We start from the raw sequence: 15,588 nt of genomic DNA, 5'->3' as shown, positions 1-15,588 counted from the left end.
TATTTAACCTTTCTGATTCTCTGTTTTCTAATCTACAAAATAGGATTGTAATAACATCTTTATTTCTAAACTCATGGATCTCTGAAAATTACTTGAAAACTATCTATTTCTATTTCTATCATACCACTATATGATATATAAAATATTATGTAAACAGGGTTTTTTATTTCATAAGATAAACTTCAAGATACTAATTATCAAAGGAAAGGTTCTGACAGTTTTTTTTTTTTAATTGTTGTTGTGATTGCTAAGTTATCCAGAAAAAAGGGAAATCAGCATGTCCCTGCCCTCTAGGAGCTTACATTCTGACAAAGTACTTATGAGTCATGTAGCTACATTTGTATGAGAGTATTGCGGTTTGAGAGGGATAGGTGCTCAAGTGCTTTGCAGCTCTAAATCTGTGATCTTATGGCGGGGTGTATTTGGGAGGGGGGGGGGATTGGTATGATCTTCTTATATACTTTTTACTTTCCATGCTTTTCAATACTATACACACATGTATTGCGTTTTTATAGATGAAAATTCACTTTTTCTCTCCTGAGAAACAGGTTTGTTCTCTGGCAAATTTAGATTGGGGCAACCTGGATTCTTTATGGAATATCATACAGGTGCATCTCTTTATCTGGATTTAAAAAGAACACTAAGAAGAATTTCTATGGATATTTTTTTGGAATAAGGGAAATAAATGATTTTTGAAATAGTGCCCTCTCCTGTCCTTTATATTATTTCCTTTTTCCATTTGAAGTCTGTAGTATATGTCTGTATTATCCCCATCTTGTCTCTTATATGGATTTTTGTTTCCCTGTGATGAATGCATTTAGTGTGATTCTCATATGTCATCACATAGTAGACATTTTATTATAATATCCAACCTTGTTTTGTGTGGTTTATGAAAACTCCCCAACTTTTATTGGTTTAAATGTTCTCTTCACATTACAGAAGGAAGTTTTAAAGAATGTCTGAGTTGGAGGGATCATGTGATTTAGAATCAGAAGAAAGAAAAATGAATGTTAGATTTGAAGCCAGACCTTAATATTTGGATCAACTTGAACAAGCCATTTAACTATTCTGAGACTTAGTATCTTCATCAGTATAATAAAAACATTGAACTAGTTGTTCCTATGACCTCTCATGTCTCTTCCAACTTGAAACCTATGAACTTGTTAAGTCCACCATTTTTTATTAAAGCTTTTTATTTTCAAAAGATATGCATAGACAATTTTTCAATATTAACCCTTGCAAAGTCTTGTGTTCCAATTTTCCCACTTTCCTCCTACCTTTTCCCTTAGATGGCAAGTAATCCAATATATGTTAAACAAGGTAACAATGTATGTTAAATCCAATATATGCATACACATTCATACAATTATCTTGTTGCACAAGAAGAATCAGAACAAAAAATAAAAATAATGAAAAAGAAAACAAAATGCAAGTATACAACAACAAAAAGTGAAAATGCTATGTTGTGATCCATACTCAGTTCCCACAATCCTCTCTCTGGGTGTAGATGAAAGCCCAGCAATTTTATTTTATTTCATTAATGTATTTTCCTTTTAATTCATATTAAACACTCTTTTCTTTCACCAACAAGTAAGATTTTCCTTGTTAATAAGAGGAAAATACAATTAGGTAAAGCTGGCTGATTCATGGATCTCATCTTACCATATATATAGTATTCCAGATCATTAGCACCCTCCAAACTAATGAAAAGAAAGACACATATTTCTGAAGTTTTTATTATTATTATTATTCTCTCTTAGGACCAAGATTAGTCATTATCATTGTACATATTCTGATAATTCTCTTAATTTACATGTTTTCACTGTGAATATTATTTGCTTGGGTTCTAGTTATTTCACAGTGCATCAGTTCATACAAATCTTCCTGTGTTTCTCAGAATTTCTCATATTCATCATTTATTAAAATGCTGTATTATTATATTATATTGTTTACCAATTTTTCCTTAACTGTAATCCATGTGATTAGAATCTACTTTGTTTCTAGTTTTGTTTTTCTTCCCTCTTCCTACCATAATTTATCCCTGTTCAGATTAAAGATTTTTAAGAAACTCCAGATATTCTTCCTATCCAAAATAATCCCTTCCATATCAAAGGTCTATTATAGCTCCTTGGAATCCTTTGAAGAAAAGTATGGTGGGCAGTGTAGAAGAAGTTTGTAGTGATCACAGTTCATCACCAAAACAATGATCATAGTTAGAGTTCACAAAGGGAAGGGTCTTCAGGAATGGAAAATCTAAGTGGAAAGATCAGGACAATGAACAGTTACATGGATATCTCCTTCTAGCTTACACAAAAAATAAAAGTCCAAATTTTCTATATTACCATTGCTCAAAAATAAAGTCTATTGAATCTGGCATAGTGAATAATTTTGGGCTATATGTTTATAGTTTTTTTACTAATATTGTATCAAAAATTTGTGCACCAATAACTTTAGTAATATTGATCTCTAGTTCTTTTTCCCTGTTGTATCTTTCATTCATTCAAATATTAGGGATCTATTTGTCTAATAAGATTTTTAAAAATAATTTTAAAAATATTTTTATTTATTCTCAATCTTTGAGAAAAAATTGTATTGTATAGTTATAAATTGCTTTCAAAACTTTTGATATAATTTATCTTCACAACCATATGTACCAAGGGCTTTTTTTTCTCTTTTGCTAGTTGCTTTATGTCCCTTATATGTTCATTTTATGATATGGAGCTGATGTAGATTAGAATTTCATGTTTTGTTATTTGGGGCAATTTATATTTTTATAGATAATCATTTTTCCCTTCAAATTTCCTATCTTTCTAACATATAATTGTATTTAATATGTCTGGAAAACTTTTTTATTTCTTTTCTCAGTTTTTTGTTTTATTTTGTTAATGTCATTTTTCTTTTTTTTTTTTTTATCAGATTAGTTAAAAGTTTATGGGTTTTAAAAAATCATTTCCATGAATCATCATTTGGTTTTATTTATCAGTTTTACAGTATTTTTATTCCTATGATTTTTTATTTCTGTAACTTTCAATAGTTCCCTCTTTCTGCATATTTTTTAATATGTTGATTCTATGGCTTTACAATTGCATTTTCAGGTCATTAATTCACTCTTTTTCAATTTTGTTAATGCATGTTTTTAGAAATATGATTTTTCCTCTGAGAGATTCTTTAGCTATCTCTCCAACATTTTGGTATATTTTCTCATTATCATTCTCTTGTATATAATTCTTTTAAGAATAAATTAGTATTGACACAATATGTTTTTAATAAAGGGATAGTTTCTCCTAGCATGCCTCCTTTTCTCTCCTTCAAAAGATCTATCCCATATATAAAACATATTTTCTTTCATGACACAAAGAGAAAAAAATGAATAAGACTGATCAATGCAATGAAAAATCTAAAAATATGTACAGCATATCAGATTGATACATCTCTTTTCTTTACAAAGATGTGTGGGTGGGGTGTCTTCTCACACATCTTGGTCCTAAGAGAGAATTCATATTGAACACTCTTTTCTTTCACCAGCAAGTAATTTGTTCATTGTCCTGATCTTTCCATTTAGATTTTCCATTCCTGAAGACTCTTCCCTTTGTGAACTCTAACTATAATCATTGCTTTGGTGATGAACCGTGTCACTACAAACTTCTTCTACACTGCCCACCATACTTTTCTTTTCTTCAAAGGATTCTAAGAAGCTGTAATAGACCTTTGATATGGAAGGGATTATTTTGGATAGAAAGAATATCTCGAGTTTCTTAAAAATCTTTAATCTGAACAGGGATAAATTATGGTAGGGAGAGGGAAGAAAAACAAAACTAAATTCATTTCTTGGCCTTTGTAATTTTTCAGCATTACCTTTTGATGGTTTTGTGGATGTTCTTTCCATTTATATTATTATAGACTTGGTGTATATTGTTTTCCTGATTGTTTACTTCACTCTCTATCAGATAATATGGCATTTTCTTAGAGTATCATTTCTTAGAGTACAATAACATTCCACTATATTAATGTATTCTATTTTATTTAGCCATTCTATACTTAAAGGGTTTCTACTTTGTTTCCAATTCTTTATTACCATGAAAACTGCAGCTATAAATATTTTGCTCTTTGTGTGGACAGTTTTCTTATTAATGCACTCTTTGAGGTATAATACTCACAATAGAATCTCAGGATCAAAAATTATGTACACTTTAGTCACTTTATTTCCATAATTCCAAATTGCTTTCCAAAATATTGTGCTTATTGACAGTTCCACCAATAATGTTTTAAAATAGTTATCTTTATATATTTCAGGTAACTCTAAATTATTTGTTTTTTATTAAAGGTTTTTATTTTTAAAACATATGAATGGATGGTTTTTTAACACTCACCCTTGCAAAACTTTGTATTCCAAATTTTTTCCCTCCTAAATGGCAATCAATCCAATAAATATTAATCATATGTAATTCTCCTATATGTATTTCCACAAATATTATGTTGCATAAGAAAAATCAGATTGAAGAGGATAAAAATGAGAAAGAAAACAAAATGGAAGCAAACAACAATAAAAAGAGGTAAAATATTATGTTGTGATCCCCACAGTCATCTCTCTAGGTGTAGGTGTCTTTCTTTATCACAAGATCATTGGAACTGATCTGAATCATTTCATTGAAAAGAATCACGTCCATCAGAATTGATCATTTATAATCTTGTTGTTGCTGGGTATAATGATCTGGTTCTGCTCATTTTGTTTAGCATCAATTCATGTAGTCTCTTGAGACCTCTCTGAAATCATTTTGCTGATCATTTCTTAGAGAACAATAATATTCCATAATATTCATATACCTAACTTATTCAGCCATTCTCCAACTGATAGGCATCCTCTCAATTTCCAGTTTCTTGTAAAAAAAAAAGAAAAAAGACTGCCACAAACATTTATACACATGTGGGTCCTTTCCCCTTCTTTATAATCTTTTTGGGATATATCCCCAGTAGAGACATTGCTGAATCAAAGAGTATGTGCAGTCTGATAGTCCTCTGGGCATAGTTCTAGATTGTTCACCAGAATGGTTGAATCAGTTCACAACTTCACTAACAAAGTGTTAGTGTCCCAGTTTTCCCACATACCCTCTACCATTCATCATTATCTTTTCCTCTCATCTTAGCCAATCTGAGAGGTGTGTAGTGGTACCTCAGTAACTCTAACTTATTTCAATGGCGTATTCTTTGATATACTTATTTTTCAGAATTCTATTATTAATTCTTCATTTATCTATCTTGTATTCTCAATATCATTAATTTTTATTGTTTTATGGTCTGTAAATAATGTATTTGTTATTTCAAGTGAAGTTATCAAACATTTGTTAAGTATCTACAATATTCTAAATACTGTGCTAAATTTTAGGGTTTTTTGTTAAGGTCATTTTTACATTTATTTATTGCCTCTGGAAGTTAATATATATTTTGTTTTTGTAAAGGTATCATGTTATTCTGAGAAAGTTATTTTAAAATGTTTCTTCAGGTAAATTTATTACTTTTTTCTAGCTCTATAAAGTAATTTTTGACATTTATATTAAATAGAGATTATTCAAATTTAATTTTCTAATTATATCTTCCTTATTTGTTCAAATAACTATTGTTTAATATTAGTATAGAAATGAGTAAAATTTGTTTCATTTTTTACTTTTTAAAAAATAATTGTACTTAACTTTCCTTGGGACTTTTTGTTGGCTTTTTGAAAATTAAGTTTTCTAATAACTTCTAAAAGTGATTAGTGATTAGAAAATTCTAGTGATTAGAAAAATTAGAAATTAGAAATTCTAGTGATAAGAAAAAAACCCTTTATTTTGCATAAATGCCTGAAATGTCTGTCTTCTAAAGAATCTCCATCATTTTCATTGGCTATCAGTCTCAGATTTGATGTATTGAAACTTGAACTTCATTGTTTATTAATGCACAATACCTGGTTAATATGTTTTTAAAAGAATAAATATAATTTCATTCTCATGACATATCTATTTTCTTCTCTCTAGGAAACAGATTAGCAGTTCAGTAAGGGGCTCCAGATGAAGGAAAGAGAAAAAGCAAAAAAGCAGCAGGGAAGAGAGAGTAGAGATGTCAGAGAGGAAGGTGTTAGTAGATGTAGTTGGCAGGATTTGTGAGATCATTTATCAAAATCAAACTCAGGGCTGACCAGTTGCTGCTGGAATACCAATATCTTTATATTGTCTCTCCCCCTTCCAGTTTCTTGATAATTTTTTTCTTTTTTCTCCACCCAAGAAAGTCTTTAAATATTTGGAATGGGAGAAGGAAATCTTGATATATGAAGCATATTATTTCAATATGAAATCACATTTACTATGGGCTATATGACAAGATAATATTTTGGTTTTATACATGGACATAGTATATTGGTTTTTTTTAGCATGTCTGCTTAATGAAAAACCAACCTTTACAGAGATGCTGCTGACAGAAAACAGAAATCAAGGACCAAGTTGAAAATCTCTTGTATTCTATCTACTAAATCCTTAAAAAATCTCTGATCCTTTCTTAGGGTTTGCTTTTGAGAATTCAGCCTGGCCCAATTATAAATCCCCTCATCCTTTGATTTAAACATCATGACTTATTATAGTTTATATCGCAGCTCATAAATTTTAATGGATTTGGAGAAGATCCTGCTCCATTTCCCACACCCACATCCTGGGATGAAGTGATAGTCTGTGGCCAGGTAGAAGTATTGCTGATTCCTTTGAAATTAGCGTGCCTAGCATGTTACTGTTGTGTCAGAGATGCTGCTCTTACTTGTACTCTCTGTCTGCGTAGGGAGATGTGCTGAAAAGAGCAATCTCAGATATAATTCATCATGGGCAGTATTATTAGAAGATTTTGATCATAGTTATTGAAAGTGACATTTGCCATTGGACCCAGTGTTTATCCAAAGGCAAACTCACAAATGAAAACTGTAAAAATGTCCTCTTCTCTGGATTAGGGAGAAAAATGAAACAAGAAATTTAATTTTAAGATGTGTAAATCATAGACATATGCACATATAGGAATGTATTATGCCTTTAATCATATCTATGGTTATCTTGTAATATATCTTGTACTATATAGATTACAAGAATCCGAGCTATGCAGCTTGTCCTTTATCACTTCTTCCATTGACTTAAAAAAAAATTCTCTCTTCATTGATGAATCCAGTAGATCTGTAAGTGTTTGAGCATCACAGGAGACAATTATTCATTTCCATGTACTTTGACTCAAGTTGAATAATCTTCTCTAACTTTCCCCTGCTGCTAATCTTTTTCACTTGCTGAGATTCATTGGATCAACTCTTCATGGGGGAAGTTTATACCCTGTGGTTTTATTGCCACTTACATTTGAAGTCCTTATTCAGAAAACGTTGCTTGAAATAAAACCCAAACTGGAATTTACAAACCATTCCTAATGAAAGAAGCTTTTTCTCTACTCATTCTCATGTATCCAAGTATACAAGAAGGAGAATTTAGAAAATGTCACTTATTCTCTTCACCTATTCAACCTGGTTCCCATCTTCCATGGTATGGACATGCTCTTTCATTTGTATGGGAATAGAATAAACAAAGTGCTAAGAAGATATAAAAGTTACCTCAGTTGTCATAATCTTTCCATTCATTTAGTTTGGAGTTCTCAAAAAGTTTCTTTAACTTAGCCTTCAAGGGCCCCAAAATAATTTTTATATGCTTCAGTCAGTCAGCCAATAAAGATTTATCAAGGGCTTACTGTGTGTCAAGCACTATATTAATATAAGCCAAAAGAAAGCTATTCCTAGTCCTTGAAGGTGCTTACATTTTAATAGGGATGGGGGATGGAAGATGGAGGTAGACAACAACTAAAAAGAGGGGAGGGTAAAAAGGGAATAAAGTACCTGAGTAGGGTTATAATATTGAAATCTAGAGAGCGAGGCAGAAGCAGACCTGGAGAGGTTTGGTTGGCCTGGGGTCCTTCTTCAAAATGATATTCCAGCAATAAATCAGTGAGCCATTCTCCAATTGATAAATGGTCAAAGGATATGAACAATTTTCAGATGAAAAAATTAAAAACATTTCTAGTCATATGAAAAGTTGCTCTAAATAACTATTGATAAGAGAAATGCAAATTAAGACAACTCTGAAGTATTACTACACACGTCTCAGATTAGCTAAGATGACAGGAAAAAGACAATGATGAATATTGGAGGGGATGTGGGAAAACTGAGACACTGATACATTGTTGGTCGAGTTGTGAAATGATCCAGCCATTCTGGAGAGCAGTTTGGAACTATTCCCAAAGGCTATCAAACTGTGCATACCCTTTGACCCCTCAATGTTTCTACTGGGATTATATCCCAAAGAGCTCATAAAGGAAAAAAAAGGCACCCACATGTGCTAAAATGTTTGTGGCAGCCTTCTTTGTAGTGGCAAGAAAATAGAAATTAAGTGGATGCCCATCAATTGGAGAATGGCTGAATAATTTATGGTATATAAATGTTATGGGATATTATTGTTCTATAAGAGATGACCAACAGGATGATTTCAGAGAGGTCTGGAGAGACTTACGTGAACTTATGCTGAGTGAAATGAGCAGACCTAGAAAACTATTGTACACAGCAACAGCAAGTTTATATATGATGATCAATTCTGATGAATGTAGCTCTTTTCAACGAGATGATTTAGATCAGTTCCAATGATCTTCTGATGAAGAGAGCCATCTACACCCAGAGAGAGGACTGTGGGAACTGAGTGTGGATTACAACATACCATTTTCACTCTTGTTGTTTGTTTGCATTTTACTTTCTCATTTTTTTCTTTTTTATTTGATTTTTCTTGTACAGCAAGATAATTGTATAATTATGTATGCATATATTAGATTTAACATATATTTTTTTAACCATGTTTAACTTGTATTGGATTACTTGGTATCTAGAGAAGGGGGTGGAGGGAAGTGAAGGATAAATTGGGACACAAGGTTTTACAAGGGTTAATGTTGAAAAATTATCCATGCATATCTTTTGAAAATTAAAAAGCTTTAATAAAATGAAAAAATAAAAAAATGATATTTCTCTGTAGAGATATTCCATTTCACAATGAAAAGAACACATTCTCACACCTTAACCTCCTCATTCTGAAAAACTACCACAACACCATTCACAAAAATTAAATGCAGTCATTTTGATATCTGGGGGGGGGAAAGGGATTTATTTGTAAAGATTATGATAAAGATTATGTAAACATTACCATTCAATGTTTATTGAGGATTTTTGGGGAAAGGAATTAGTAGGGGAAATATAGTTGGGATGTGAGAGCTTAATACATAAAAGACTGACAGGTCTTAGAGAGAAATATGATTCTTTCATTTTACTATCATTATTTTTGCTGAGGATATATTAACTGACTTCTCTCTTGTTTCATTCACAATCCTGGTGATTTGTTTCATGAAAACATGGCACTCTAGCCACTATGTCCTTATACTTGTTGCTTCCATCGTTATCATGGAAGCTCTGTATGTTTATTGCTTGATCTAATCAATCAGTAAGTGTTAAGTATTTACTATGTGCTGGGCACTGTGTTAAACACTCTGTATAAAAGAAAGGTTTTAAAAAAAAAAGGCCTTGTTTTCAAGGAGATTACACTCTAATTGAAATTTGAAAAACTAGACACTTAAGTACAAAAATATAAATATAAGATGAAGTTAAGATAATCAACAGATGGAGGACACTAGACTTACGGGGAATTGAGAATGTCTTTTTAATCAAATTCAACTGCTTTATTATTCTTACTTTCTTAGACCTACACATTTCTACAGTGGGGAAAAGTATAGATCAATAACAAATATTTACTACAGTTAGTCTTTTATTCGATAACGTTCTTATAGAAATTGGGGGTTTTAACTGGAACTTAAAGAAAGTCAGGAAAGTCAGGAGATGGAGATTAGGATGGAGAAAATTACAAACATAGAACCAATGAAAGGTTTATAACCAATATAACCAATTATATCACCGATGAAAATTCATAGAGTTCCATGCATGTAAATGCTTCATAAATGTTTTCATTTCATTGATTCATTCATTTACCTCCCAATGCACTTAATCACTTAATTGTTAGAGAATTCTTTTCTGATTTGAAGCCAAAATTTTCTACTTTGTGCCTACTATAACTTAGATTTGTATTATCGAGAGCAAAACAGGAAAAGTCTAATCTCCCTTTTCTGTGTTAGCCCTTCAAATACATGCAGATTAATACTTTCCTACTCAGTCCATCCTGCCTTTCCCATCGCTTCTATTTTCTTTTTATCCAGCCTGATCATCTTCAGATTCTTTAATCAATTCTTGAATGATCATAGATTCCTAGAACTAGAAGGAATAATGGGCAATAGTTGAATTCCTGATCTAGAAGGATTTTAAAATTTAGCATTGCAACATGATTAATGTGGAAATATGCTTTATACTATTGCACATATATAACTATAAAATGAAAGAAGGGAAAGGATATATAATCTTTATGGTCCCTTCCAATTTTAATGATCATTTAATTTGTTTGAACCTTAAAGATTATATATACCATTAAGGCAAGTATGATAGCTGTACTATGTTTCACTTCTCTGTTGTTAGGCACTGGATATGCATCACATACATGTACAAATTACCTTGCAGAAGAAAAAAATATTTATGGCATGTTGTCCCTGCTATAACTTAATGAAAAAACAGACTCAGAAAAATTATCCTTCCCTGTCACATATCTTATTAGGTGCAAGTCTTATAAATATTACCTCTACAATAGCTCTTGCCTATTCCCCTTTCTCTCTACTCATGGTCATCCCTGTAACTAAGGACTTCATTCCTTCCTGCCTAGACCACTACATAGAGTAGTCTTTTCATAGAGCCCTTTTCATAGAGTGCCTTCTATCCAATGAAGACCAGGAATTCATGCTATTTACCAGTCATTTTATACACACACACACACACACACACACACACACATACATATATACTTACATGCACAAATTTACATATTAAACATGCACATAAATGCATATGAATATTGTCAATATATGTGTATACATACAGTGTGAATATTTAATAATCAGTTCTTGTACATTATACATATACATATATGTACATATGCACTACAAACATAACCATATTTATGTGTATAGTTTTATTTATTCATTTATATTATTTATGTGTTTAAAATACTTTTAATTTACTTTGCATTATTGATGTCATGTCACTTTCTTAAATCTGAACAATAAATGAAATAATTTAAGCCCCAATTTATAGTATTTGCCAATTTATTAGGATTTAAGGATTAAACTGAAAACTTAACAAATAACTTTCATGAGCTAGTATGAGATGACTCTAGCAAATTACTGGATGTGTTGTTTGAACATATGTATATATAAAATATACATATGTGTGTATATATTTTCTGTTTCTCCATCTGTTTCTCTAGTTCTTCCTTTCCCTTTCTTCTTTTCTCTCTTTCTCCTACATGCATTTTAATAGAAAATATTTATTATAATTACTATAAATTAGGAAACAAGACTAATAAGCAGAAATTAACGTGAGAAGTGATTCCATTTACAAATTTTATATACAGTATATTTGATTATTTTAAACATAGAAAATCTTACATAGATTAACTGAAATTTACATGAATGATGTTTTCTATATTTTGATCCCATCTTTGCCTTTTCTATATTACTTCCTTAAAACCTATTCTTTTTTCCCTCTTTCTTTCTCTGTTGCCATCTCTCCATCTCCCTGTCTCTCTATTTCTGCTTCTGTCTCTCAATCTCCCTCCTTAGCCCTTTCTCTCTCTTTCTCTTGTCTCTCTCCCTCCATTCTTCTCTCCCTTTTTGCTTCTTCTCTATTGTTTCCTAATTTTCCCCATTCTTAAACAAAACAAACCAAAAAACCTCCCTATATCCTATCTTCCTAGCTTGCTACCATCATATATTTATTTTTCCTTTTTCAGCCAAATATGAAAATTTATGCTTTTCCTCCTTGAAAGCAAAGAATTTCCTTTTTTTCCTTTGTTTTCCTAGTAATTAGTACAATGTTTAACGTATGTTAATTGATTAATAAAAACATGTTGATTAACAATAATACCTAACATTTATGTGGCACATACTGTGTTCATTCTACCTCTAACATTCTTTTATTCCATAATTCTATTCTATGAATGAATGAGATTCTATTATATAAATTAATAAATGTGTAAGATCCATTTCTCTTTGTGGACAACTTATGTTTACAGTTCCCATGAAATCACTTATTAGGCTCTAAACAGAACACCCATATTTCTCTGTTGCTGTGTTTCTGTCTCTGTCTTTCTGTGTCTGTCTCTCTCTCTCTCTCTTTCTTCCTTCCTCCTTCCTTCCTCTTCATCCCAAATGTTAAACTAAATAAATTCTGGAGCATTTTGTGTTCTTATGCATTGATCTCTATTGATATTCTTTATTTATTTAAAGCAAAGAAGTTTGGTAAATAAACTTCTTTTTAAGCTTTTGGATTCCTTTCTGCATTCAAAATTAGTGTGGCTGAGAATAGCATTTTATTAAAATTTCCCTACAACAATAAAAACAAAAATGGGAGTTTCCATCAGTCATAAAACTTTATATCTGGAAGAGACCTGAAGAATCATTTAAATTCAACTTTGTCATTTTATAAATGAAATCACAAAGTTAATTCTTTCAAAATTGGGAGTAGATACTTAGCCAGGAATTCAGATACTTGAGACATATTTAATTGAGTCTTGATCTGGAGTCTCAGAAGAATGGACAATCACTGTCCCATTAGATGCTGTGTCATTGAATACAATTTCACCAAGGGGTTTGCTAACAAATGTTTATCCACAAAACTATTCAAATGTAGCTTTAAATTATAATGTTTGTCCATTTCCTAAATCCTATGAATTATTTACCCTGATAATTTAACAATCAGATCTATGAAGAACTGGTTTCAGTTGGTTCTTGCATATAAACTGCATCTACTGCAGTGGTGCTGGAAGTATGCAGGCCCATAAGTGGTATGCCATAAAAATTGGATCCAGGCTCAGAAGAAGGGGCTGGATCTGAATGAGGGAACCAGGGTGATCAAAGCTAATATGTTAATGAAATGGTATGTCAGAAAGTAAATGGATCCTGAAATCAACTACCTTTAGTGTCTTTGGGCACAGTCCAAGTTTTTCTATTCCTATTACTACTTTGATTAGGACCGAAATCCAAGTTTCTGATTCCCTTGTTTAGTATACTTCTCTGATTACACCAAACTGATGTAATCCATACCTTTCTAGGAAATTTTAATATCTTTGAGGATGCTTCTAAAAAAACTAGAAGCACTTCAAAAAGTGTCACCCACCCCAGCATTTGTTTTCTAGTACCGATATAACTCTTCTCTCCCCCTCCTCAAATAAAAAGAAAGAAAAGAAAGAAAAGAAAATATATTAGAGGAGTCTTTTGAAATTCATAATGGGATTGAGTTGGATCATTAGCTATTGAAGAAGGGGGATTGACTTGACTTTCTTTTTGCCCCCTTCCTAGGTATGCAGCAAAGTTTCTTTAAGAGGAACTGGTTATTACATTATTCAAAGCAGCAGCTGTTGTAGAGGGTGAGAATGCTTGAAAAGAGAAGCATAATGTCCTAATTACCTATGGCAAGGAAAACATCTGTGCAGGAAAAGTAATGAAATTAATTCTGAAGCTTAGCAGTTGCATATATTAATTGACGTTAATTAATGCCAAATTACAAGACACTTCCTATGGAATCACAGCATATATCCACAGGAATTGAATATGGAAAGAGTTCATCATACTTAATGCTATTATGATGAGCCTCAAGGGAAATAAGAGTGATTGGTCTCTCATTATGAAGTACAGCCAATTACTTTGTATTTCCATTAGGAGGAGAAGGGAACCAAATTGGGAACATTTTACCATAGGGGCAGCTATTGAGCATATTCCCTTAGAATCGATCATTTCACTTCTAACTTCACATTGAGTAAGAACTGGATATAGGGCCAAAGCCTTGGGCCTTTCTTCCAAGAGCTGCTTGAGGAAATCTTATACCCTATAACAAGGAGCATTTCAGGGAACCACATTTTAGGAACAGGTAAATAGTTTTAACCATTCAGCTCAGTTTTACAAGTAATTATTAAGTACCTGTCAAGTACAAAGTGTTGTGCTTATTAAGAAAAAGAAAAAAAAAAAAAAACAAGACTGAGAACTCCTCAACCTAAAGTAACTTACATTCTTGGAGAAAAGGGATAGAGAACATGGGCATAAGGAGCAAGGATAACAGTTATTAAGATTAAGAAAAGAGAAGAGAATTTGAGGAAGGAGAGAACCCTAACAACTAGGGAGCCTTAAAAAGGAAATTAAGAATTCCATTAAATCTTTCATATATATATGTGTGTATGTATATATATATATATATATATATATATATATATATATATACACATACACACACACATACATATATATATATATATATTCCTCAGTTACATGTGAAAACAATTTAACAGATTTTTTTAAAAAAAGTTTTGAGTTCTAAATTCCATTTGTCCTTTCCTCTCTGCTCTCCCCCTTTTCTGAGATGGTAAGGCCCTACTTTGTGTTCTAAAGTATAGATAAAGAAGGGCTGCATCCCAGGCAAGAGAAAAATTAGCCATTTTTCATGGAAATCTTTATTAACTGTAGTACACCCTTTCTTACTTTCTTGTCCATAAATAGCTTTTCCTTGATTTTTTTCAGGATCATAGCTATTCAAATCCTGATTCAGGTATTATCTCTCTGAATAAGTCACTTTCCTGAGCCTCAGCTTCCTTATTTCTAAAATGAAAGGACCAAATTCAATGGTTAATCTCTAAGGTCCCTTGCCACTTTAAATTTATGAACAACTTATAATAAATTATTGCATTGTAATATTACAGAAAAAGCAACATGGTGCAGAGGAAAGTGATTTTAAGTCATTAGGATGATGGTTCAGTTCCCACCTGTGGCTCTAGGAAAATCATTTAATCTCCATATGCCTCAATTTCTTTATTTGTAAATGAGAGATAATAACTCTTATCCAATCTGTATTATAAAAGTTTTGTTATTTTCTGTGATGCCTTCTAGGTCTGCTATATACGTTTATTTTCCTCCTGTTAAGAGGCAGAATGTGCTGTTTTTTTGAGTTGTCTGGTTGACTTTTTATAGTTGTTCTAAATCTTTATTCCAAGTAAACCTGTCAATTGTCACTTTGGTTTTCATTTCCCCTTTATAGTTAGGTCCTTTACTCTCTTCCAATTTGCTTCTTCTAATATGTACTAGATTTAGTTACCAACTGATAATCAATTTAACAAGAACTAATCTAATGTAAAATTATAGTCTGAATTGGTATTTGAAGTGTTCGTATATAATAGAGATACACGAACTTTGTGATATTTATTTCTGACTTTTTTTTTTTGCTGAGATCTTTTTTTGCTTTCTTCCTGACTTCTACATATGTAAGATGTTGCTGTAAATAGTATGTATTGTCTAGGTGTCTTTGAGGAGATGAAACTGAGTGTTGAAAGAGAGAAAATGGCAAAGATAATTGGCTAAGAA

The 15,588-nt window shown here is 31.6% G+C and overlaps 1 protein-coding gene across 3 annotated transcripts in view; it reads left to right on the top strand.

Annotated features, from left to right (window-relative positions):
* SORCS1 (sortilin related VPS10 domain containing receptor 1) overlaps nt 1–15,588 on the top strand; it is a 714,896-nt gene that overhangs the window by 544,694 nt on the left and 154,614 nt on the right. The gene's annotated exons all lie outside the window — the stretch shown is intronic.

This window comes from Antechinus flavipes, chromosome 2 (assembly GCF_016432865.1).
Source record: "Antechinus flavipes isolate AdamAnt ecotype Samford, QLD, Australia chromosome 2, AdamAnt_v2, whole genome shotgun sequence".
NCBI classification, from domain to species: domain Eukaryota; kingdom Metazoa; phylum Chordata; class Mammalia; order Dasyuromorphia; family Dasyuridae; genus Antechinus; species Antechinus flavipes.
The sequence above is the reverse complement of the archived record's forward strand: the minus strand, read 5'-3'. Positions and strand labels throughout refer to the sequence as shown.